This window comes from Oryzias latipes, chromosome 1 (assembly GCF_053564925.1).
Source record: "Oryzias latipes strain Hd-rR chromosome 1, Olatipes_Hd-rR_3.1".
NCBI lineage: Eukaryota > Metazoa > Chordata > Actinopteri > Beloniformes > Adrianichthyidae > Oryzias > Oryzias latipes.
The window spans coordinates 10,951,406-10,975,705 of NC_136237.1; the positions used below are offsets into that span (position 1 = coordinate 10,951,406).

General features: G+C 41.6%; 11 non-coding genes across 11 annotated transcripts; all 11 read right to left on the minus strand.

The window, feature by feature from the left end:
• Positions 1-2,109: 2,109 nt before the first annotated feature.
• trnas-gcu (transfer RNA serine (anticodon GCU)) lies at positions 2,110-2,191 on the minus strand. The gene has a single exon. It is a non-coding gene; the product is annotated as a tRNA-Ser (tRNA).
• Positions 2,192-3,889: 1,698 nt separating this feature from the next.
• Positions 3,890-3,971, minus strand: trnas-gcu (transfer RNA serine (anticodon GCU)). Its single transcript has one exon. It is a non-coding gene; the product is annotated as a tRNA-Ser (tRNA).
• A 3,479-nt stretch (positions 3,972-7,450) lies between these two features.
• Positions 7,451-7,532, minus strand: trnas-gcu (transfer RNA serine (anticodon GCU)). Its single transcript has one exon. It is a non-coding gene; the product is annotated as a tRNA-Ser (tRNA).
• A 1,699-nt stretch (positions 7,533-9,231) lies between these two features.
• Positions 9,232-9,313, minus strand: trnas-gcu (transfer RNA serine (anticodon GCU)). Its single transcript has one exon. It is a non-coding gene; the product is annotated as a tRNA-Ser (tRNA).
• A 3,480-nt stretch (positions 9,314-12,793) lies between these two features.
• Positions 12,794-12,875, minus strand: trnas-gcu (transfer RNA serine (anticodon GCU)). Its single transcript has one exon. It is a non-coding gene; the product is annotated as a tRNA-Ser (tRNA).
• Positions 12,876-14,574: 1,699 nt separating this feature from the next.
• Positions 14,575-14,656, minus strand: trnas-gcu (transfer RNA serine (anticodon GCU)). Its single transcript has one exon. It is a non-coding gene; the product is annotated as a tRNA-Ser (tRNA).
• Positions 14,657-16,355: 1,699 nt separating this feature from the next.
• trnas-gcu (transfer RNA serine (anticodon GCU)) lies at positions 16,356-16,437 on the minus strand. The gene has a single exon. It is a non-coding gene; the product is annotated as a tRNA-Ser (tRNA).
• Positions 16,438-18,136: 1,699 nt separating this feature from the next.
• Positions 18,137-18,218, minus strand: trnas-gcu (transfer RNA serine (anticodon GCU)). Its single transcript has one exon. It is a non-coding gene; the product is annotated as a tRNA-Ser (tRNA).
• Positions 18,219-19,917: 1,699 nt separating this feature from the next.
• Positions 19,918-19,999, minus strand: trnas-gcu (transfer RNA serine (anticodon GCU)). Its single transcript has one exon. It is a non-coding gene; the product is annotated as a tRNA-Ser (tRNA).
• A 1,699-nt stretch (positions 20,000-21,698) lies between these two features.
• On the minus strand, positions 21,699-21,780 carry trnas-gcu (transfer RNA serine (anticodon GCU)). The gene has a single exon. It is a non-coding gene; the product is annotated as a tRNA-Ser (tRNA).
• A 1,699-nt stretch (positions 21,781-23,479) lies between these two features.
• Positions 23,480-23,561, minus strand: trnas-gcu (transfer RNA serine (anticodon GCU)). The gene has a single exon. It is a non-coding gene; the product is annotated as a tRNA-Ser (tRNA).
• Positions 23,562-24,300: the final 739 nt, after the last annotated feature.

The window sequence follows — 24,300 nt, forward strand, 5'->3', positions numbered from 1 at the left end:
ACATTGGTGTAGGAGTGAATGTGGACAATCCTTACACACAAATTGCATTTGGTGTGAACACAGCTTAAAACTTGTCATGGTGCTACTGAACGTCTGTTGACACTCCAAAAGAAAAAATACACAATGAGGATGGGATTTCAACCCATGCGTGCAAAGCACAATGGATTAGCAGTCCATCTCCTTAACCTCTCGGACACCTCATCTGGAATTCAATTCTTTCGTGACACCACTGGTCTCATAAATTCGTATGCCATCATTGGCCTCGTGCGGCCTGTGGCATCTTGAGGTAGCCCATTATTTCCAGCTACTCAAGCAAGTTGGGATTTTTTAAAAACTAAAAATGTGCCAGTATGTGGATATACAACAAGGTTAGAAGGACCTGTGCTCTCATTGTGGCCAAAAGGACTTTTGGATTTGAGCAACCAATCAGAGCATTTTGCTAGGGAATTACTTCAAATGGCAGAGTGCTTGCTTTGCATGTGAGAACAAGGGGGATAGATGTCCACATTCTGCACAACATTTTCTTTTGTATCTACGTTTCATCAAACTGTTGGTGCAAGAAGCATGTACTTATGAGATGAGTTGCAGAGTTTGGTCTGTTGTTGGTATGGAATTTACCTGTAACCCTTGTGCTATCCTAGGCACTTTAACATTGGGAATTGGGTCATCTAGACCCACTAGACAGAACCTTTTTTCTTCAATGATTTGTGATCTTCACTGGTGTCCATGGATTACATGAAATCTTTCCACCTTTATCCACCTTTGTCATGGTAGGGAGAACATGTCAACGGAAGGGGGGGGGGGGGTCATCTAAGAATGCACAAGGGTTAAGGAATACTTGTTGATCAGGGATTTCTGTTCTTGACAGATTGTGCCTCTGTGGCTTTCAGGTGTTGATGTCAATGATTAGAATTCCGTGGGTTCCCCAAAAGCCAGAGTGACATTCATTGAGCGCTCTTGATCATGATAAGAAATGAGTCTATGTACATGCTGACAGAGTGGTTGACTGCGAGTAAAAAGATGCATGCAAATTCACCATCAGAAAAGGTAAAGATCAGAACGACTTGTTTGTTGATTACCTTTCATTTGGCAGAGTTGGTAATGAGTCAAGTTTCAAATCTGCAGATCCTTGTAGATGGCCCGTGTGTTTATATTATCTTTGTAAACATGGCGTGTCCAACCCTTCTAGCATTAGCTTTGCAACTGTGGAGGCAAATATAGAATCGTGTGGTTTTTAACCACTGGAAAAAGTTGATATTTTGGAGAGAAAAAGCCGCAAAAACAGTGTTTGGATATGCACCGAAGCTACGAAGAACTGTCACAGCCATACAAAAAGTGTCATTAAACATTTGGCATAAAAACACAGTTGATTCGTAGGGGAATTAGCTCAAGTGGTAGAGCGCTCGCTTTGCATGTGAGAGGTAGAGGGATCGATGCCCTCATTCTCCATTATCCTGAGCTCCTGTCTGTTGATCATCAAATACAGTCCTTTAGATGTACCCTCATTGGGAATCATACTACATGTCTTTACACCAATGCCCATTAAAAACATTGCAAAATGCTGACCGAGCTTTCAAACTGCTGCAACTACCTTACTGTCTTTCAGATGTTTATGACAAAAGCTTTCATTCAAGTCAGGGCTTTGAAAGTGTTTACTGAAACACCTGCTCCTTGCAACCATCAACAAAGATAGTGTGAGTGCAGTTGACGCAGACAAGGTAATAGATGCAACTGCATGAATGCATTCATAAGACCTTTTCTTGTTGGGTATTGCTGCTGTTGCTTTGGATGTTGGTAAGAATGTAACTACTTAGAAGAGGGGCATGAGTGTAATGCTGCTTTCACACTGAGTTCGATTCGGTGTCACATTTGAGTGGGGCAGCTAGCTGCCTTTATACACTTGTCAAATTCGTCGCACGATGTATGTCCGAAAATGACTTGACACGCTGAATGCTAAACACACCACAGGACCCTTGAATATAATCAGAACATTGGTGTAGGAGTGAATGTGGACAATCCTTACACACAAATTGCATTTGGTGTGAACACAGCTTAAAACTTGTCATGGTGCTACTGAACGTCTGTTGACACTCCAAAAGAAAAAATACACAATGAGGATGGGATTTGAACCCATGCGTGCAAAGCACAATGGATTAGCAGTCCATCTCCTTAACCTCTCGGACACCTCATCTGGAACTCAATTCTTTCGTGACACCACTGGTCTCATGAACTCGTATGCCATCATTGGCCTCGTGCGGCCTGTGGCATCTTGAGGTAGCCCATTATTTCCAGCTACTCAAGCAAGTTGGGATTTTTTAAAACTAAAAATGTGCCAGTATGTGGATATACAACAAGGTTAGAAGGACCTGTGCTCTCATTGTGGCCAAAAGGACTTTTGGATTTGAGCAACCAATCAGAGCATTTTGCTAGGGAATTACTTCAAATGGCAGAGTGCTTGCTTTAAATGTGAGAACAAGGGGGATAGATGTCCACATTCTGCACAACATTTTCTTTTGTATCTACGTTTCATCAAACTGTTGGTGCAAGAAGCATGTACTTATGAGATGAGTTGCAGAGTTTGGTCTGTTGTTGGTATGGAATTTACCTTTAAGGAATACTTGTTGATCAGGGATTTCTGTTCTTGACAGATAGTGCCTCTGTGGCTTTCAGGTGTTGATGTCAATGATTAGAATTCCGTGGGTTCCCCAAAAGCCAGAGTGACATTCATTGAGCGCTCTTGATCATGATAAGAAATGAGTCTATGTACATGCTGACAGAGTGGTTGACTGCGAGTAAAAAGATGCATGCAAATTCACCATCAGAAAAGGTAAAGATCAGAACGACTTGTTTGTTGATTACCTTTCATTTGGCAGAGTTGGTAATGAGTCAAGTTTCAAATCTGCAGATCCTTGTAGATGGCCCGTGTGTTTATATTATCTTTGTAAACATGGCGTGTCCAACCCTTCTAGCATTAGCTTTGCAACTGTGGAGGCAAATATAGAATCGTGTGGTTTTTAACCACTGGAAAAAGTTGATATTTTGGAGAGAAAAAGCCGCAAAAACAGTGTTTGGATATGCACCGAAGCTACGAAGAACTGTCACAGCCATACAAAAAGTGTCATTAAACATTTGGCATAAAAACACAGTTGATTCGTAGGGTAATTAGCTCAAGTGGTAGAGCGCTCGCTTTGCATGTGAGAGGTAGAGGGATCGATGCCCTCATTCTCCATTATCCTGAGCTCCTGTCTGTTGATCATCAAATACAGTCCTTTAGATGTACCCTCATTGGGAATCATACTACATGTCTTTACACCAATGCCCATTAAAAACATTGCAAAATGATGACCGAGCTTTCAAACTGCTGCAACTACCTTACTGTCTTTCAGATGTTTATGACAAAAGCTTTCATTCAAGTCAGGGCTTTGAAAGTGTTTACTGAAACACCTGCTCCTTGCAACCATCAACAAAGATAGTGTGAGTGCAGTTGACGCAGACAAGGTGATAGATGCAACTGCATGAATGCATTCATAAGACCTTTTCTTGTTGGGTATTGCTGCTGTTGTTTTGGATGTTGGTAAGAATGTAACTACTTAGAAGAGGGGCATGAGTGTAATGCTGCTTTCACACTGAGTTCGATTCGGTGTCACATTTGAGTGGGGCAGCTAGCTGCCTTTATACGCTTGTCAAATTCGTCTCACGATGTATGTCCGAAAATGACTTGACACGCTGAATGCTAAACACACCACAGGACCCTTGAATATAATCAGAACATTGGTGTAGGAGTGAATGTGGACAATCCTTACACACAAATTGCATTTGGTGTGAACACAGCTTAAAACTTGTCATGGTGCTACTGAACGTCTGTTGACACTCCAAAAGAAAAAATACACAATGAGGATGGGATTTGAACCCATGCGTGCAAAGCACAATGGATTAGCAGTCCATCTCCTTAACCTCTCGGACACCTCATCTGGAATTCAATTCTTTCGTGACACCACTGGTCTCATAAACTCGTATGCCATCATTGGCCTCGTGCGGCCTGTGGCATCTTGAGGTAGCCCATTATTTCCAGCTACTCAAGCAAGTTGGGATTTTTTAAAAACTAAAAATGTGCCAGTATGTGGATATACAACAAGGTTAGAAGGACCTGTGCTCTCATTGTGGCCAAAAGGACTTTTGGATTTGAGCAACCAATCAGAGCATTTTGCTAGGGAATTACTTCAAATGGCAGAGTGCTTGCTTTGCATGTGAGAACAAGGGGGATAGATGTCCACATTCTGCACAACATTTTCTTTTGTATCTACGTTTCATCAAACTGTTGGTGCAAGAAGCATGTACTTATGAGATGAGTTGCAGAGTTTGGTCTGTTGTTGGTATGGAATTTACCTTTAAGGAATACTTGTTGATCAGGGATTTCTGTTCTTGACAGATTGTGCCTCTGTGGCTTTCAGGTGTTGATGTCAATGATTAGAATTCCGTGGGTTCCCCAAAAGCCAGAGTGACATTCATTGAGCGCTCTTGATCATGATAAGAAATGAGTCTATGTACATGCTGACAGAGTGGTTGACTGCGAGTAAAAAGATGCATGCAAATTCACCATCAGAAAAGGTAAAGATCAGAACGACTTGTTTGTTGATTACCTTTCATTTGGCAGAGTTGGTAATGAGTCAAGTTTCAAATCTGCAGATCCTTGTAGATGGCCCGTGGGTTTATATTATCTTTGTAAACATGGCGTGTCCAACCCTTCTAGCATTAGCTTTGCAACTGTGGAGGCAAATATAGAATCGTGTGGTTTTTAACCACTGGAAAAAGTTGATATTTTGGAGAGAAAAAGCCGCAAAAACAGTGTTTGGATATGCACCGAAGCTACGAAGAACTGTCACAGCCATACAAAAAGTGTCATTAAACATTTGGCATAAAAACACAGTTGATTCGTAGGGTAATTAGCTCAAGTGGTAGAGCGCTCGCTTTGCATGTGAGAGGTAGAGGGATCGATGCCCTCATTCTCCATTATCCTGAGCTCCTGTCTGTTGATCATCAAATACAGTCCTTTAGATGTACCCTCATTGGGAATCATACTACATGTCTTTACACCAATGCCCATTAAAAACATTGCAAAATGATGACCGAGCTTTCAAACTGCTGCAACTACCTTACTGTCTTTCAGATGTTTATGACAAAAGCTTTCATTCAAGTCAGGGCTTTGAAAGTGTTTACTGAAACACCTGCTCCTTGCAACCATCAACAAAGATAGTGTGAGTGCAGTTGACGCAGACAAGGTAATAGATGCAACTGCATGAATGCATTCATAAGACCTTTTCTTGTTGGGTATTGCTGCTGTTGCTTTGGATGTTGGTAAGAATGTAACTACTTAGAAGCGGGGCATGAGTGTAATGCTGCTTTCACACTGAGTTCGATTCGGTGTCACATTTGAGTGGGGCAGCTAGCTGCCTTTATACACTTGTCAAATTCGTCGCACGATGTATGTCCGAAAATGACTTGACACGCTGAATGCTAAACACACCACAGGACCCTTGAATATAATCAGAACATTGGTGTAGGAGTGAATGTGGACAATCCTTACACACAAATTGCATTTGGTGTGAACACAGCTTAAAACTTGTCATGGTGCTACTGAACGTCTGTTGACACTCCAAAAGAAAAAATACACAATGAGGATGGGATTTGAACCCATGCGTGCAAAGCACAATGGATTAGCAGTCCATCTCCTTAACCTCTCGGACACCTGATCTGGAACTCAATTCTTTCGTGACACCACTGGTCTCATGAACTCGTATGCCATCATTGGCCTCGTGCGGCCTGTGGCATCTTGAGGTAGCCCATTATTTCCAGCTACTCAAGCAAGTTGGGATTTTTAAAAACTAAAAATGTGCCAGTATGTGGATATACAACAAGGTTAGAAGGACCTGTGCTCTCATTGTGGCCAAAAGGACTTTTGGATTTGAGCAACCAATCAGAGCATTTTGCTAGGGAATTACTTCAAATGGCAGAGTGCTTGCTTTGCATGTGAGAACAAGGGGGATAGATGTCCACATTCTGCACAACATTTTCTTTTGTATCTACGTTTCATCAAACTGTTGGTGCAAGAAGCATGTACTTATGAGATGAGTTGCAGAGTTTGGTCTGTTGTTGGTATGGAATTTACCTTTAAGGAATACTTGTTGATCAGGGATTTCTGTTCTTGACAGATAGTGCCTCTGTGGCTTTCAGGTGTTGATGTCAATGATTAGAATTCCGTGGGTTCCCCAAAAGCCAGAGTGACATTCATTGAGCGCTCTTGATCATGATAAGAAATGAGTCTATGTACATGCTGACAGAGTGGTTGACTGCGAGTAAAAAGATGCATGCAAATTCACCATCAGAAAAGGTAAAGATCAGAACGACTTGTTTGTTGATTACCTTTCATTTGGCAGAGTTGGTAATGAGTCAAGTTTCAAATCTGCAGATCCTTGTAGATGGCCCGTGTGTTTATATTATCTTTGTAAACATGGCGTGTCCAACCCTTCTAGCATTAGCTTTGCAACTGTGGAGGCAAATATAGAATCGTGTGGTTTTTAACCACTGGAAAAAGTTGATATTTTGGAGAGAAAAAGCCGCAAAAACAGTGTTTGGATATGCACCGAAGCTACGAAGAACTGTCACAGCCATACAAAAAGTGTCATTAAACATTTGGCATAAAAACACAGTTGATTCGTAGGGTAATTAGCTCAAGTGGTAGAGCGCTCGCTTTGCATGTGAGAGGTAGAGGGATCGATGCCCTCATTCTCCATTATCCTGAGCTCCTGTCTGTTGATCATCAAATACAGTCCTTTAGATGTACCCCCATTGGGAATCATACTACATGTCTTTACACCAATGCCCATTAAAAACATTGCAAAATGATGACCGAGCTTTCAAACTGCTGCAACTACCTTACTGTCTTTCAGATGTTTATGACAAAAGCTTTCATTCAAGTCAGGGCTTTGAAAGTGTTTACTGAAACACCTGCTCCTTGCAACCATCAACAAAGATAGTGTGAGTGCAGTTGACGCAGACAAGGTGATAGATGCAACTGCATGAATGCATTCATAAGACCTTTTCTTGTTGGGTATTGCTGCTGTTGTTTTGGATGTTGGTAAGAATGTAACTACTTAGAAGAGGGGCATGAGTGTAATGCTGCTTTCACACTGAGTTCGATTCGGTGTCACATTTGAGTGGGGCAGCTAGCTGCCTTTATACGCTTGTCAAATTCGTCTCACGATGTATGTCCGAAAATGACTTGACACGCTGAATGCTAAACACACCACAGGACCCTTGAATATAATCAGAACATTGGTGTAGGAGTGAATGTGGACAATCCTTACACACAAATTGCATTTGGTGTGAACACAGCTTAAAACTTGTCATGGTGCTACTGAACGTCTGTTGACACTCCAAAAGAAAAAATACACAATGAGGATGGGATTTGAACCCATGCGTGCAAAGCACAATGGATTAGCAGTCCATCTCCTTAACCTCTCGGACACCTCATCTGGAATTCAATTCTTTCGTGACACCACTGGTCTCATAAACTCGTATGCCATCATTGGCCTCGTGCGGCCTGTGGCATCTTGAGGTAGCCCATTATTTCCAGCTACTCAAGCAAGTTGGGATTTTTTAAAAACTAAAAATGTGCCAGTATGTGGATATACAACAAGGTTAGAAGGACCTGTGCTCTCATTGTGGCCAAAAGGACTTTTGGATTTGAGCAACCAATCAGAGCATTTTGCTAGGGAATTACTTCAAATGGCAGAGTGCTTGCTTTGCATGTGAGAACAAGGGGGATAGATGTCCACATTCTGCACAACATTTTCTTTTGTATCTACGTTTCATCAAACTGTTGGTGCAAGAAGCATGTACTTATGAGATGAGTTGCAGAGTTTGGTCTGTTGTTGGTATGGAATTTACCTTTAAGGAATACTTGTTGATCAGGGATTTCTGTTCTTGACAGATTGTGCCTCTGTGGCTTTCAGGTGTTGATGTCAATGATTAGAATTCCGTGGGTTCCCCAAAAGCCAGAGTGACATTCATTGAGCGCTCTTGATCATGATAAGAAATGAGTCTATGTACATGCTGACAGAGTGGTTGACTGCGAGTAAAAAGATGCATGCAAATTCACCATCAGAAAAGGTAAAGATCAGAACGACTTGTTTGTTGATTACCTTTCATTTGGCAGAGTTGGTAATGAGTCAAGTTTCAAATCTGCAGATCCTTGTAGATGGCCCGTGAGTTTATATTATCTTTGTAAACATGGCGTGTCCAACCCTTCTAGCATTAGCTTTGCAACTGTGGAGGCAAATATAGAATCGTGTGGTTTTTAACCACTGGAAAAAGTTGATATTTTGGAGAGAAAAAGCCGCAAAAACAGTGTTTGGATATGCACCGAAGCTACGAAGAACTGTCACAGCCATACAAAAAGTGTCATTAAACATTTGGCATAAAAACACAGTTGATTCGTAGGGGAATTAGCTCAAGTGGTAGAGCGCTCGCTTTGCATGTGAGAGGTAGAGGGATCGATGCCCTCATTCTCCATTATCCTGAGCTCCTGTCTATTGATCATCAAATACAGTCCTTTAGATGTACCCTCATTGGGAATCATACTACATGTCTTTACACCAATGCCCATTAAAAACATTGCAAAATGATGACCGAGCTTTCAAACTGCTGCAACTACCTTACTGTCTTTCAGATGTTTATGACAAAAGCTTTCATTCAAGTCAGGGCTTTGAAAGTGTTTACTGAAACACCTGCTCCTTGCAACCATCAACAAAGATAGTGTGAGTGCAGTTGACGCAGACAAGGTAATAGATGCAACTGCATGAATGCATTCATAAGACCTTTTCTTGTTGGGTATTGCTGCTGTTGCTTTGGATGTTGGTAAGAATGTAACTACTTAGAAGAGGGGCATGAGTGTAATGCTGCTTTCACACTGAGTTCGATTCGGTGTCACATTTGAGTGGGGAAGCTAGCTGCCTTTATACGCTTGTCAAATTCGTCTCACGATGTATGTCCGAAAATGACTTGACACGCTGAATGCTAAACACACCACAGGACCCTTGAATATAATCAGAACATTGGTGTAGGAGTGAATGTGGACAATCCTTACACACAAATTGCATTTGGTGTGAACACAGCTTAAAACTTGTCATGGTGCTACTGAACGTCTGTTGACACTCCAAAAGAAAAAATACACAATGAGGATGGGATTTGAACCCATGCGTGCAAAGCACAATGGATTAGCAGTCCATCTCCTTAACCTCTCGGACACCTCATCTGGAACTCAATTCTTTCGTGACACCACTGGTCTCATGAACTCGTATGCCATCATTGGCCTCGTGCGGCCTGTGGCATCTTGAGGTAGCCCATTATTTCCAGCTACTCAAGCAAGTTGGGATTTTTTAAAAACTAAAAATGTGCCAGTATGTGGATATACAACAAGGTTAGAAGGACCTGTGCTCTCATTGTGGCCAAAAGGACTTTTGGATTTGAGCAACCAATCAGAGCATTTTGCTAGGGAATTACTTCAAATGGCAGAGTGCTTGCTTTGCATGTGAGAACAAGGGGGATAGATGTCCACATTCTGCACAACATTTTCTTTTGTATCTACGTTTCATCAAACTGTTGGTGCAAGAAGCATGTACTTATGAGATGAGTTGCAGAGTTTGGTCTGTTGTTGGTATGGAATTTACCTTTAAGGAATACTTGTTGATCAGGGATTTCTGTTCTTGACAGATAGTGCCTCTGTGGCTTTCAGGTGTTGATGTCAATGATTAGAATTCCGTGGGTTCCCCAAAAGCCAGAGTGACATTCATTGAGCGCTCTTGATCATGATAAGAAATGAGTCTATGTACATGCTGACAGAGTGGTTGACTGCGAGTAAAAAGATGCATGCAAATTCACCATCAGAAAAGGTAAAGATCAGAACGACTTGTTTGTTGATTACCTTTCATTTGGCAGAGTTGGTAATGAGTCAAGTTTCAAATCTGCAGATCCTTGTAGATGGCCCGTGTGTTTATATTATCTTTGTAAACATGGCGTGTCCAACCCTTCTAGCATTAGCTTTGCAACTGTGGAGGCAAATATAGAATCGTGTGGTTTTTAACCACTGGAAAAAGTTGATATTTTGGAGAGAAAAAGCCGCAAAAACAGTGTTTGGATATGCACCGAACCTACGAAGAACTGTCACAGCCATACAAAAAGTGTCATTAAACATTTGGCATAAAAACACAGTTGATTCGTAGGGTAATTAGCTCAAGTGGTAGAGCGCTCGCTTTGCATGTGAGAGGTAGAGGGATCGATGCCCTCATTCTCCATTATCCTGAGCTCCTGTCTGTTGATCATCAAATACAGTCCTTTAGATGTACCCTCATTGGGAATCATACTACATGTCTTTACACCAATGCCCATTAAAAACATTGCAAAATGATGACCGAGCTTTCAAACTGCTGCAACTACCTTACTGTCTTTCAGATGTTTATGACAAAAGCTTTCATTCAAGTCAGGGCTTTGAAAGTGTTTACTGAAACACCTGCTCCTTGCAACCATCAACAAAGATAGTGTGAGTGCAGTTGACGCAGACAAGGTGATAGATGCAACTGCATGAATGCATTCATAAGACCTTTTCTTGTTGGGTATTGCTGCTGTTGTTTTGGATGTTGGTAAGAATGTAACTACTTAGAAGAGGGGCATGAGTGTAATGCTGCTTTCACACTGAGTTCGATTCGGTGTCACATTTGAGTGGGGAAGCTAGCTGCCTTTATACGCTTGTCAAATTCGTCTCACGATGTATGTCCGAAAATGACTTGACACGCTGAATGCTAAACACACCACAGGACCCTTGAATATAATCAGAACATTGGTGTAGGAGTGAATGTGGACAATCCTTACACACAAATTGCATTTGGTGTGAACACAGCTTAAAACTTGTCATGGTGCTACTGAACGTCTGTTGACACTCCAAAAGAAAAAATACACAATTAGGATGGGATTTGAACCCATGCGTGCAAAGCACAATGGATTAGCAGTCCATCTCCTTAACCTCTCGGACACCTCATCTGGAATTCAATTCTTTCGTGACACCACTGGTCTCATAAACTCGTATGCCATCATTGGCCTCGTGCGGCCTGTGGCATCTTGAGGTAGCCCATTATTTCCAGCTACTCAAGCAAGTTGGGATTTTTTAGAAACTAAAAATGTGCCAGTATGTGGATATACAACAAGGTTAGAAGGACCTGTGCTCTCATTGTGGCCAAAAGGACTTTTGGATTTGAGCAACCAATCAGAGCATTTTGCTAGGGAATTACTTCAAATGGCAGAGTGCTTGCTTTGCATGTGAGAACAAGGGGGATAGATGTCCACATTCTGCACAACATTTTCTTTTGTATCTACGTTTCATCAAACTGTTGGTGCAAAAAGCATGTACTTATGAGATGAGTTGCAGAGTTTGGTCTGTTGTTGGTATGGAATTTACCTTTAAGGAATACTTGTTGATCAGGGATTTCTGTTCTTGACAGATTGTGCCTCTGTGGCTTTCAGGTGTTGATGTCAATGATTAGAATTCCGTGGGTTCCCCAAAAGCCAGAGTGACATTCATTGAGCGCTCTTGATCATGATAAGAAATGAGTCTATGTACATGCTGACAGAGTGGTTGACTGCGAGTAAAAAGATGCATGCAAATTCACCATCAGAAAAGGTAAAGATCAGAACGACTTGTTTGTTGATTACATTTCATTTGGCAGAGTTGGTAATGACTCAAGTTTCAAATCTGCAGATCCTTGTAGATGGCCCGTGGGTTTATATTATCTTTGTAAACATGGCGTGTCCAACCCTTCTAGCATTAGCTTTGCAACTGTGGAGGCAAATATAGAATCGTGTGGTTTTTAACCACTGGAAAAAGTTGATATTTTGGAGAGAAAAAGCCGCAAAAACAGTGTTTGGATATGCACCGAAGCTACGAAGAACTGTCACAGCCATACAAAAAGTGTCATTAAACATTTGGCATAAAAACACAGTTGATTCGTAGGGTAATTAGCTCAAGTGGTAGAGCGCTCGCTTTGCATGTGAGAGGTAGAGGGATCGATGCCCTCATTCTCCATTATCCTGAGCTCCTGTCTGTTGATCATCAAATACAGTCCTTTAGATGTACCCTCATTGGGAATCATACTACATGTCTTTACACCAATGCCCATTAAAAACATTGCAAAATGATGACCGAGCTTTCAAACTGCTGCAACTACCTTACTGTCTTTCAGATGTTTATGACAAAAGCTTTCATTCAAGTCAGGGCTTCGAAAGTGTTTACTGAAACACCTGCTCCTTGCAACCATCAACAAAGATAGTGTGAGTGCAGTTAACGCAGACAAGGTAATAGATGCAACTGCATGAATGCATTCATAAGACCTTTTCTTGTTGGGTATTGCTGCTGTTGCTTTGGATGTTGGTAAGAATGTAACTACTTAGAAGAGGGGCATGAGTGTAATGCTGCTTTCACACTGAGTTCGATTCGGTGTCACATTTGAGTGGGGCAGCTAGCTGCCTTTATACGCTTGTCAAATTCGTCGCACGATGTATGTCCGAAAATGACTTGACACGCTGAATGCTAAACACACCACAGGACCCTTGAATATAATCAGAACATTGGTGTAGGAGTGAATGTGGACAATCCTTACACACAAATTGCATTTGGTGTGAACACAGCTTAAAACTTGTCATGGTGCTACTGAACGTCTGTTGACACTCCAAAAGAAAAAATACACAATGAGGATGGGATTTGAACCCATGCGTGCAAAGCACAATGGATTAGCAGTCCATCTCCTTAACCTCTCGGACACCTCATCTGGAACTCAATTCTTTCGTGACACCACTGGTCTCATGAACTCGTATGCCATCATTGGCCTCGTGCGGCCTGTGGCATCTTGAGGTAGCCCATTATTTCCAGCTACTCAAGCAAGTTGGGATTTTTTAAAAACTAAAAATGTGCCAGTATGTGGATATACAACAAGGTTAGAAGGACCTGTGCTCTCATTGTGGCCAAAAGGACTTTTGGATTTGAGCAACCAATCAGAGCATTTTGCTAGGGAATTACTTCAAATGGCAGAGTGCTTGCTTTGCATGTGAGAACAAGGGGGATAGATGTCCACATTCTGCACAACATTTTCTTTTGTATCTACGTTTCATCAAACTGTTGGTGCAAGAAGCATGTACTTATGAGATGAGTTGCAGAGTTTGGTCTGTTGTTGGTATGGAATTTACCTTTAAGGAATACTTGTTGATCAGGGATTTCTGTTCTTGACAGATAGTGCCTCTGTGGCTTTCAGGTGTTGATGTCAATGATTAGAATTCCGTGGGTTCCCCAAAAGCCAGAGTGACATTCATTGAGCGCTCTTGATCATGATAAGAAATGAGTCTATGTACATGCTGACAGAGTGGTTGACTGCGAGTAAAAAGATGCATGCAAATTCACCATCAGAAAAGGTAAAGATCAGAACGACTTGTTTGTTGATTACCTTTCATTTGGCAGAGTTGGTAATGAGTCAAGTTTCAAATCTGCAGATCCTTGTAGATGGCCCGTGTGTTTATATTATCTTTGTAAACATGGCGTGTCCAACCCTTCTAGCATTAGCTTTGCAACTGTGGAGGCAAATATAGAATCGTGTGGTTTTTAACCACTGGAAAAAGTTGATATTTTGGAGAGAAAAAGCCGCAAAAACAGTGTTTGGATATGCACCGAAGCTACGAAGAACTGTCACAGCCATACAAAAAGTGTCATTAAACATTTGGCATAAAAACACAGTTGATTCGTAGGGTAATTAGCTCAAGTGGTAGAGCGCTCGCTTTGCATGTGAGAGGTAGAGGGATCGATGCCCTCATTCTCCATTATCCTGAGCTCCTGTCTGTTGATCATCAAATACAGTCCTTTAGATGTACCCTCATTGGGAATCATACTACATGTCTTTACACCAATGCCCATTAAAAACATTGCAAAATGATGACCGAGCTTTCAAACTGCTGCAACTACCTTACTGTCTTTCAGATGTTTATGACAAAAGCTTTCATTCAAGTCAGGGCTTTGAAAGTGTTTACTGAAACACCTGCTCCTTGCAACCATCAACAAAGATAGTGTGAGTGCAGTTGACGCAGACAAGGTGATAGATGCAACTGCATGAATGCATTCATAAGACCTTTTCTTGTTGGGTATTGCTGCTGTTGTTTTGGATGTTGGTAAGAATGTAACTACTTAGAAGAGGGGCATGAGTGTAATGCTGCTTTCACACTGAGTTCGATTCGGTGTCACATTTGAGTGGGGCAGCTAGCTGCCTTTATACACTTGTCAAATTCGTCGCACGATGTATGTCCGAAAATGACTTGACACGCTGAATGCTAAACACACCACAGGACCCTTGAATATAATCAGAACATTGGTGTAGGAGTGAATGTGGACAATCCTTACACACAAATTGCATTTGGTGTGAACACAGCTTAAAACTTGTCATGGTGCTACTGAACGTCTGTTGACACTCCAAAAGAAAAAATACACAATGAGGATGGGATTTGAACCCATGCGTGCAAAGCACAATGGATTAGCAGTCCATCTCCTTAACCTCTCGGACACCTCATCTGGAACTCAATTCTTTCGTGACACCACTGGTCTCATGAACTCGTATGCCATCATTGGCCTCGTGCGGCCTGTGGCATCTTGAGGTAGCCCATTATTTCCAGCTACTCAAGCAAGTTGGGATTTTTTAAAAACTAAAAATGTGCCAGTATGTGGATATACAACAAGGTTAGAAGGACCTGTGCTCTCATTGTGGCCAAAAGGACTTTTGGATTTGAGCAACCAATCAGAGCATTTTGCTAGGGAATTACTTCAAATGGCAGAGTGCTTGCTTTGCATGTGAGAACAAGGGGGATAGATGTCCACATTCTGCACAACATTTTCTTTTGTATCTACGTTTCATCAAACTGTTGGTGCAAGAAGCATGTACTTATGAGATGAGTTGCAGAGTTTGGTCTGTTGTTGGTATGGAATTTACCTTTAAGGAATACTTGTTGATCAGGGATTTCTGTTCTTGACAGATAGTGCCTCTGTGGCTTTCAGGTGTTGATGTCAATGATTAGAATTCCGTGGGTTCCCCAAAAGCCAGAGTGACATTCATTGAGCGCTCTTGATCATGATAAGAAATGAGTCTATGTACATGCTGACAGAGTGGTTGACTGCGAGTAAAAAGATGCATGCAAATTCACCATCAGAAAAGGTAAAGATCAGAACGACTTGTTTGTTGATTACCTTTCATTTGGCAGAGTTGGTAATGAGTCAAGTTTCAAATCTGCAGATCCTTGTAGATGGCCCGTGTGTTTATATTATCTTTGTAAACATGGCGTGTCCAACCCTTCTAGCATTAGCTTTGCAACTGTGGAGGCAAATATAGAATCGTGTGGTTTTTAACCACTGGAAAAAGTTGATATTTTGGAGAGAAAAAGCCGCAAAAACAGTGTTTGGATATGCACCGAAGCTACGAAGAACTGTCACAGCCATACAAAAAGTGTCATTAAACATTTGGCATAAAAACACAGTTGATTCGTAGGGTAATTAGCTCAAGTGGTAGAGCGCTCGCTTTGCATGTGAGAGGTAGAGGGATCGATGCCCTCATTCTCCATTATCCTGAGCTCCTGTCTGTTGATCATCAAATACAGTCCTTTAGATGTACCCTCATTGGGAATCATACTACATGTCTTTACACCAATGCCCATTAAAAACATTGCAAAATGATGACCGAGCTTTCAAACTGCTGCAACTACCTTACTGTCTTTCAGATGTTTATGACAAAAGCTTTCATTCAAGTCAGGGCTTTGAAAGTGTTTACTGAAACACCTGCTCCTTGCAACCATCAACAAAGATAGTGTGAGTGCAGTTGACGCAGACAAGGTAATAGATGCAACTGCATGAATGCATTCATAAGACCTTTTCTTGTTGGGTATTGCTGCTGTTGCTTTGGATGTTGGTAAGAATGTAACTACTTAGAAGAGGGGCATGAGTGTAATGCTGCTTTCACACTGAGTTCGATTCGGTGTCACATTTGAGTGGGGCAGCTAGCTGCCTTTATACGCTTGTCAAATTCGTCTCACGATGTATGTCCGAAAATGACTTGACACGCTGAATGCTAAACACACCACAGGACCCTTGAATATAATCAGAACATTGGTGTAGGAGTGAATGTGGACAATCCTTACACACAAATTGCATTTGGTGTGAACACAGCTTAAAACTTGTCATGGTGCTACTGAACGTCTGTTGACACTCCAAAAGAAAAAATACACAATGAGGATGGGATTTGAACCCATGCGTGCAAAGCACAATGGATTAGCAGTCCATCTCCTTAACCTCTCGGACACCTCATCTGGAACTCAATTCTTTCGTGACACCACTGGTCTCATGAACTCGTATGCCATCATTGGCCTCGTGCGGCCTGTGGCATCTTGAGGTAGCCCATTATTTCCAGCTACTCAAGCAAGTTGGGATTTTTTAAAAACTAAAAATGTGCCAGTATGTGGATATACAACAAGGTTAGAAGGACCTGTGCTCTCATTGTGGCCAAAAGGACTTTTGGATTTGAGCAACCAATCAGAGCATTTTGCTAGGGAATTACTTCAAATGGCAGAGTGCTTGCTTTGCATGTGAGAACAAGGGGGATAGATGTCCACATTCTGCACAACATTTTCTTTTGTATCTACGTTTCATCAAACTGTTGGTGCAAGAAGCATGTACTTATGAGATGAGTTGCAGAGTTTGGTCTGTTGTTGGTATGGAATTTACCTTTAAGGAATACTTGTTGATCAGGGATTTCTGTTCTTGACAGATAGTGCCTCTGTGGCTTTCAGGTGTTGATGTCAATGATTAGAATTCCGTGGGTTCCCCAAAAGCCAGAGTGACATTCATTGAGCGCTCTTGATCATGATAAGAAATGAGTCTATGTACATGCTGACAGAGTGGTTGACTGCGAGTAAAAAGATGCATGCAAATTCACCATCAGAAAAGGTAAAGATCAGAACGACTTGTTTGTTGATTACCTTTCATTTGGCAGAGTTGGTAATGAGTCAAGTTTCAAATCTGCAGATCCTTGTAGATGGCCCGTGTGTTTATATTATCTTTGTAAACATGGCGTGTCCAACCCTTCTAGCATTAGCTTTGCAACTGTGGAGGCAAATATAGAATCGTGTGGTTTTTAACCACTGGAAAAAGTTGATATTTTGGAGAGAAAAAGCCGCAAAAACAGTGTTTGGATATGCACCGAACCTACGAAGAACTGTCACAGCCATACAAAAAGTGTCATTAAACATTTGGCATAAAAACACAGTTGATTCGTAGGGTAATTAGCTCAAGTGGTAGAGCGCTCGCTTTGCATGTGAGAGGTAGAGGGATCGATGCCCTCATTCTCCATTATCCTGAGCTCCTGTCTGTTGATCATCAAATACAGTCCTTTAGATGTACCCTCATTGGGAATCATACTACATGTCTTTACACCAATGCCCATTAAAAACATTGCAAAATGATGACCGAGCTTTCAAACTGCTGCAACTACCTTACTGTCTTTCAGATGTTTATGACAAAAGCTTTCATTCAAGTCAGGGCTTTGAAAGTGTTTACTGAAACACCTGCTCCTTGCAACCATCAACAAAGATAGTGTGAGTGCAGTTGACGCAGACAAGGTGATAGATGCAACTGCATGAATGCATTCATAAGACCTTTTCTTGTTGGGTATTGCTGCTGTTGTTTTGGATGTTGGTAAGAATGTAACTACTTAGAAGAGGGGCATGAGTGTAATGCTGCTTTCACACTGAGTTCGATTCGGTGTCACATTTGAGTGGGGCAGCTAGCTGCCTTTATACACTTGTCAAATTCGTCGCACGATGTATGTCCGAAAATGACTTGACACGCTGAATGCTAAACACACCACAGGACCCTTGAATATAATCAGAACATTGGTGTAGGAGTGAATGTGGACAATCCTTACACACAAATTGCATTTGGTGTGAACACAGCTTAAAACTTGTCATGGTGCTACTGAACGTCTGTTGACACTCCAAAAGAAAAAATACACAATGAGGATGGGATTTGAACCCATGCGTGCAAAGCACAATGGATTAGCAGTCCATCTCCTTAACCTCTCGGACACCTCATCTGGAATTCAATTCTTTCGTGACACCACTGGTCTCATAAACTCGTATGCCATCATTGGCCTCGTGCGGCCTGTGGCATCTTGAGGTAGCCCATTATTTCCAGCTACTCAAGCAAGTTGGGATTTTTTAAAAACTAAAAATGTGCCAGTATGTGGATATACAACAAGGTTAGAAGGACCTGTGCTCTCATTGTGGCCAAAAGGACTTTTGGATTTGAGCAACCAATCAGAGCATTTTGCTAGGGAATTACTTCAAATGGCAGAGTGCTTGCTTTGCATGTGAGAACAAGGGGGATAGATGTCCACATTCTGCACAACATTTTCTTTTGTATCTACGTTTCATCAAACTGTTGGTGCAAGAAGCATGTACTTATGAGATGAGTTGCAGAGTTTGGTCTGTTGTTGGTATGGAATTTACCTTTAAGGAATACTTGTTGATCAGGGATTTCTGTTCTTGACAGATTGTGCCTCTGTGGCTTTCAGGTGTTGATGTCAATGATTAGAATTCCGTGGGTTCCCCAAAAGCCAGAGTGACATTCATTGAGCGCTCTTGATCATGATAAGAAATGAGTCTATGTACATGCTGACAGAGTGGTTGACTGCGAGTAAAAAGATGCATGCAAATTCACCATCAGAAAAGGTAAAGATCAGAACGACTTGTTTGTTGATTACCTTTCATTTGGCAGAGTTGGTAATGAGTCAAGTTTCAAATCTGCAGATCCTTGTAGATGGCCCGTGAGTTTATATTATCTTTGTAAACATGGCGTGTCCAACCCTTCTAGCATTAGCTTTGCAACTGTGGAGGCAAATATAGAATCGTGTGGTTTTTAACCACTGGAAAAAGTTGATATTTTGGAGAGAAAAAGCCGCAAAAACAGTGTTTGGATATGCACCGAAGCTACGAAGAACTGTCACAGCCATACAAAAAGTGTCATTAAACATTTGGCATAAAAACACAGTTGATTCGTAGGGGAATTAGCTCAAGTGGTAGAGCGCTCGCTTTGCATGTGAGAGGTAGAGGGATCGATGCCCTCATTCTCCATTATCCTGAGCTCCTGTCTATTGATCATCAAATACAGTCCTTTAGATGTACCCTCATTGGGAATCATACTACATGTCTTTACACCAATGCCCATTAAAAACATTGCAAAATGATGACCGAGCTTTCAAACTGCTGCAACTACCTTACTGTCTTTCAGATGTTTATGACAAAAGCTTTCATTCAAGTCAGGGCTTTGAAAGTGTTTACTGAAACACCTGCTCCTTGCAACCATCAACAAAGATAGTGTGAGTGCAGTTGACGCAGACAAGGTAATAGATGCAACTGCATGAATGCATTCATAAGACCTTTTCTTGTTGGGTATTGCTGCTGTTGCTTTGGATGTTGGTAAGAATGTAACTACTTAGAAGAGGGGCATGAGTGTAATGCTGCTTTCACACTGAGTTCGATTCGGTGTCACATTTGAGTGGGGAAGCTAGCTGCCTTTATACGCTTGTCAAATTCGTCTCACGATGTATGTCCGAAAATGACTTGACACGCTGAATGCTAAACACACCACAGGACCCTTGAATATAATCAGAACATTGGTGTAGGAGTGAATGTGGACAATCCTTACACACAAATTGCATTTGGTGTGAACACAGCTTAAAACTTGTCATGGTGCTACTGAACGTCTGTTGACACTCCAAAAGAAAAAATACACAATGAGGATGGGATTTGAACCCATGCGTGCAAAGCACAATGGATTAGCAGTCCATCTCCTTAACCTCTCGGACACCTCATCTGGAACTCAATTCTTTCGTGACACCACTGGTCTCATGAACTCGTATGCCATCATTGGCCTCGTGCGGCCTGTGGCATCTTGAGGTAGCCCATTATTTCCAGCTACTCAAGCAAGTTGGGATTTTTTAAAAACTAAAAATGTGCCAGTATGTGGATATACAACAAGGTTAGAAGGACCTGTGCTCTCATTGTGGCCAAAAGGACTTTTGGATTTGAGCAACCAATCAGAGCATTTTGCTAGGGAATTACTTCAAATGGCAGAGTGCTTGCTTTGCATGTGAGAACAAGGGGGATAGATGTCCACATTCTGCACAACATTTTCTTTTGTATCTACGTTTCATCAAACTGTTGGTGCAAGAAGCATGTACTTATGAGATGAGTTGCAGAGTTTGGTCTGTTGTTGGTATGGAATTTACCTTTAAGGAATACTTGTTGATCAGGGATTTCTGTTCTTGACAGATAGTGCCTCTGTGGCTTTCAGGTGTTGATGTCAATGATTAGAATTCCGTGGGTTCCCCAAAAGCCAGAGTGACATTCATTGAGCGCTCTTGATCATGATAAGAAATGAGTCTATGTACATGCTGACAGAGTGGTTGACTGCGAGTAAAAAGATGCATGCAAATTCACCATCAGAAAAGGTAAAGATCAGAACGACTTGTTTGTTGATTACCTTTCATTTGGCAGAGTTGGTAATGAGTCAAGTTTCAAATCTGCAGATCCTTGTAGATGGCCCGTGTGTTTATATTATCTTTGTAAACATGGCGTGTCCAACCCTTCTAGCATTAGCTTTGCAACTGTGGAGGCAAATATAGAATCGTGTGGTTTTTAACCACTGGAAAAAGTTGATATTTTGGAGAGAAAAAGCCGCAAAAACAGTGTTTGGATATGCACCGAAGCTACGAAGAACTGTCACAGCCATACAAAAAGTGTCATTAAACATTTGGCATAAAAACACAGTTGATTCGTAGGGTAATTAGCTCAAGTGGTAGAGCGCTCGCTTTGCATGTGAGAGGTAGAGGGATCGATGCCCTCATTCTCCATTATCCTGAGCTCCTGTCTGTTGATCATCAAATACAGTCCTTTAGATGTACCCTCATTGGGAATCATACTACATGTCTTTACACCAATGCCCATTAAAAACATTGCAAAATGATGACCGAGCTTTCAAACTGCTGCAACTACCTTACTGTCTTTCAGATGTTTATGACAAAAGCTTTCATTCAAGTCAGGGCTTTGAAAGTGTTTACTGAAACACCTGCTCCTTGCAACCATCAACAAAGATAGTGTGAGTGCAGTTGACGCAGACAAGGTAATAGATGCAACTGCATGAATGCATTCATAAGACCTTTTCTTGTTGGGTATTGCTGCTGTTGCTTTGGATGTTGGTAAGAATGTAACTACTTAGAAGAGGGGCATGAGTGTAATGCTGCTTTCACACTGAGTTCGATTCGGTGTCACATTTGAGTGGGGCAGCTAGCTGCCTTTATACGCTTGTCAAATTCGTCTCACGATGTATGTCCGAAAATGACTTGACACGCTGAATGCTAAACACACCACAGGACCCTTGAATATAATCAGAACATTGGTGTAGGAGTGAATGTGGACAATCCTTACACACAAATTGCATTTGGTGTGAACACAGCTTAAAACTTGTCATGGTGCTACTGAACGTCTGTTGACACTCCAAAAGAAAAAATACACAATGAGGATGGGATTTGAACCCATGCGTGCAAAGCACAATGGATTAGCAGTCCATCTCCTTAACCTCTCGGACACCTCATCTGGAACTCAATTCTTTCGTGACACCACTGGTCTCATGAACTCGTATGCCATCATTGGCCTCGTGCGGCCTGTGGCATCTTGAGGTAGCCCATTATTTCCAGCTACTCAAGCAAGTTGGGATTTTTTAAAAACTAAAAATGTGCCAGTATGTGGATATACAACAAGGTTAGAAGGACCTGTGCTCTCATTGTGGCCAAAAGGACTTTTGGATTTGAGCAACCAATCAGAGCATTTTGCTAGGGAATTACTTCAAATGGCAGAGTGCTTGCTTTGCATGTGAGAACAAGGGGGATAGATGTCCACATTCTGCACAACATTTTCTTTTGTATCTACGTTTCATCAAACTGTTGGTGCAAGAAGCATGTACTTATGAGATGAGTTGCAGAGTTTGGTCTGTTGTTGGTATGGAATTTACCTTTAAGGAATACTTGTTGATCAGGGATTTCTGTTCTTGACAGATAGTGCCTCTGTGGCTTTCAGGTGTTGATGTCAATGATTAGAATTCCGTGGGTTCCCCAAAAGCCAGAGTGACATTCATTGAGCGCTCTTGATCATGATAAGAAATGAGTCTATGTACATGCTGACAGAGTGGTTGACTGCGAGTAAAAAGATGCATGCAAATTCACCATCAGAAAAGGTAAAGATCAGAACGACTTGTTTGTTGATTACCTTTCATTTGGCAGAGTTGGTAATGAGTCAAGTTTCAAATCTGCAGATCCTTGTAGATGGCCCGTGTGTTTATATTATCTTTGTAAACATGGCGTGTCCAACCCTTCTAGCATTAGCTTTGCAACTGTGGAGGCAAATATAGAATCGTGTGGTTTTTAACCACTGGAAAAAGTTGATATTTTGGAGAGAAAAAGCCGCAAAAACAGTGTTTGGATATGCACCGAAGCTACGAAGAACTGTCACAGCCATACAAAAAGTGTCATTAAACATTTGGCATAAAAACACAGTTGATTCGTAGGGGAATTAGCTCAAGTGGTAGAGCGCTCGCTTTGCATGTGAGAGGTAGAGGGATCGATGCCCTCATTCTCCATTATCCTGAGCTCCTGTCTGTTGATCATCAAATACAGTCCTTTAGATGTACCCTCATTGGGAATCATACTACATGTCTTTACACCAATGCCCATTAAAAACATTGCAAAATGATGACCGAGCTTTCAAACTGCTGCAACTACCTTACTGTCTTTCAGATGTTTATGACAAAAGCTTTCATTCAAGTCAGGGCTTTGAAAGTGTTTACTGAAACACCTGCTCCTTGCAACCATCAACAAAGATAGTGTGAGTGCAGTTGACGCAGACAAGGTGATAGATGCAACTGCATGAATGCATTCATAAGACCTTTTCTTGTTGGGTATTGCTGCTGTTGTTTTGGATGTTGGTAAGAATGTAACTACTTAGAAGAGGGGCATGAGTGTAATGCTGCTTTCACACTGAGTTCGATTCGGTGTCACATTTGAGTGGGGCAGCTAGCTGCCTTTATACACTTGTCAAATTCGTCGCACGATGTATGTCCGAAAATGACTTGACACGCTGAATGCTAAACACACCACAGGACCCTTGAATATAATCAGAACATTGGTGTAGGAGTGAATGTGGACAATCCTTACACACAAATTGCATTTGGTGTGAACACAGCTTAAAACTTGTCATGGTGCTACTGAACGTCTGTTGACACTCCAAAAGAAAAAATACACAATGAGGATGGGATTTGAACCCATGCGTGCAAAGCACAATGGATTAGCAGTCCATCTCCTTAACCTCTCGGACACCTCATCTGGAATTCAATTCTTTCGTGACACCACTGGTCTCATAAACTCGTATGCCATCATTGGCCTCGTGCGGCCTGTGGCATCTTGAGGTAGCCCATTATTTCCAGCTACTCAAGCAAGTTGGGATTTTTTAAAAACTAAAAATGTGCCAGTATGTGGATATACAACAAGGTTAGAAGGACCTGTGCTCTCATTGTGGCCAAAAGGACTTTTGGATTTGAGCAACCAATCAGAGCATTTTGCTAGGGAATTACTTCAAATGGCAGAGTGCTTGCTTTGCATGTGAGAACAAGGGGGATAGATGTCCACATTCTGCACAACATTTTCTTTTGTATCTACGTTTCATCAAACTGTTGGTGCAAGAAGCATGTACTTATGAGATTAGTTGCAGAGTTTGGTCTGTTGTTGGTATGGAATTTACCTTTAAGGAATACTTGTTGATCAGGGATTTCTGTTCTTGACAGATTGTGCCTCTGTGGCTTTCAGGTGTTGATGTCAATGATTAGAATTCCGTGGGTTCCCCAAAAGCCAGAGTGACATTCATTGAGCGCTCTTGATCATGATAAGAAATGAGTCTATGTACATGCTGACAGAGTGGTTGACTGCGAGTAAAAAGATGCATGCAAATTCACCATCAGAAAAGGTAAAGATCAGAACGACTTGTTTGTTGATTACCTTTCATTTGGCAGAGTTGGTAATGAGTCAAGTTTCAAATCTGCAGATCCTTGTAGATGGCCCGTGGGTT